Genomic DNA, 1,682 nt, shown 5'->3' with positions numbered 1-1,682 from the left:
CTCCATTATAACGGTGAAGTACGCGGCATGCTCATGATCTGAAAGTGCGGGGTGTAACCTATCCCATCCTAGAAACCAAGTCATTATCCATAACGTTATGAGTTGAACCACTGTCCACTAGAATGTTAAGCTGTCTTTGTTAGCAAAACCCAGTGACACTTAATGTTCTGTACCCTATTGTACCATTAAGTGCATTCAAGGATATGGCACAAGTTTCCATCACTTTATTCTCTTCAGGCAACACTTCTCCATCACTTATCACCTCTGGTTCCTCCTCCTCATATTCTAGCAAAAACAATTGTGCCTTGTTTTTGCATACATGTCCAGGCAAAAATTTCTCATCACAAAGATAACAAAGGCCGTTGACCCTTTTATCACTTAACTCGGCAGGGTTTAACCTCCTCTTCCTAGTTCTATCTTCACGAACCCGTGCCAATGCTAAAGTACTGCTGGTTCTAGCCTAGGAATGGGCAACATGTATGGAACCTTGCCTTGGTATTAAAGCAGAATAGGGGTATACAACAGTCTTCATGGCCTTGACCTACTTGAGATAATTAGATTCTTACATTCTAGCTATATGTTATGCTTGTGGCAATGAGTAAGGTTTTTGAATCCTCGCTGCATCACTCAATTCAGGTTTTAACCCGTTTAGAAAGATGTTGATGGCATGGTTAGGATCTAGGTTCAACCTAGTCATGAATCTATCAAACTCCTCCTGAAATGCAGCCACCTCACCCATGTGTCTCAGTTTCAACAAGTCAGTCATTGGGTTATCATATTCCGCTCCAAATCTATCAGCTAAGGCCATCAAATACTCATCCCATGTAGGAAATGGGAGATGTGGTATACTCCTTAGATAAGCTTGATGCCATTGCAAAGTTATTTAATCAAAATAGATAGCAGCCACTGTCACCCTATGATGAGGCAACACCTCATCCAATGAGAAAACTGTTCTACCTTATACCACCAGTCCTGAAATCCTTTTCCATTGAATCTAGGAAATTCTACTCTAGATAACCTAGTAAGAGCTTGGGTATTGGGAATTTATGGTAGCGAATGGGGTTAAGGGTAGTAATGGCCAGGGTTAGATAGATAAATGGAAGGGTAAGTTTGAGTATAGCAATTCTAAGAAATAGGGGTAAAGTTCAGAGGAGTTGAAATTGGTACAAAGGTAGAGTACGGATTTGTGAAATGGGTGGTATATGGGGGTAATTGGTGTGATAAATAGGGGACTTTTCATGTATGCGAACTTGGGTTGAATTTGGGGTTGAGTGGCTTGATGAACTTAAATCGAGGGGTTCATGAGGTTTGAATTTGACGGGTGTTTGGATTGAATGGAGCTGGGTTATGGTTAAACTGAACATTTAAAGGGGTAGAACTCACTCTTGCAGGTGGAAGGTCTTAAAAAATTCTGGGAATATCAGTAGCTAAAGGTCTCAAAGAATAATTTCCATGTATACCTGACAAATTGCCAGATCCTCTCGTCGGCGAGTTGAGCTCTGGTAAGTTTGGGTTGGTCGGAGTTATTTGCTTGTCTTTCTCCCTTTCTCGTCTGGATTCTATCGCATCCTTCAACTCCTTGAAGGTGTTCTCATGCACCAATTCAAGCCAATACTGTAGACTAGCCATCTTCTCCAATCGCCTGAGAATTTCCTGCAGGTCGCCGGACATGGTGTCGTTCC

Source organism: Lycium ferocissimum, unplaced genomic scaffold, assembly GCF_029784015.1.
Source record: "Lycium ferocissimum isolate CSIRO_LF1 unplaced genomic scaffold, AGI_CSIRO_Lferr_CH_V1 ctg17422, whole genome shotgun sequence".
Classification (NCBI taxonomy): Eukaryota; Viridiplantae; Streptophyta; class Magnoliopsida; order Solanales; family Solanaceae; genus Lycium; species Lycium ferocissimum.
This window is presented reverse-complemented; position numbering follows the sequence as displayed.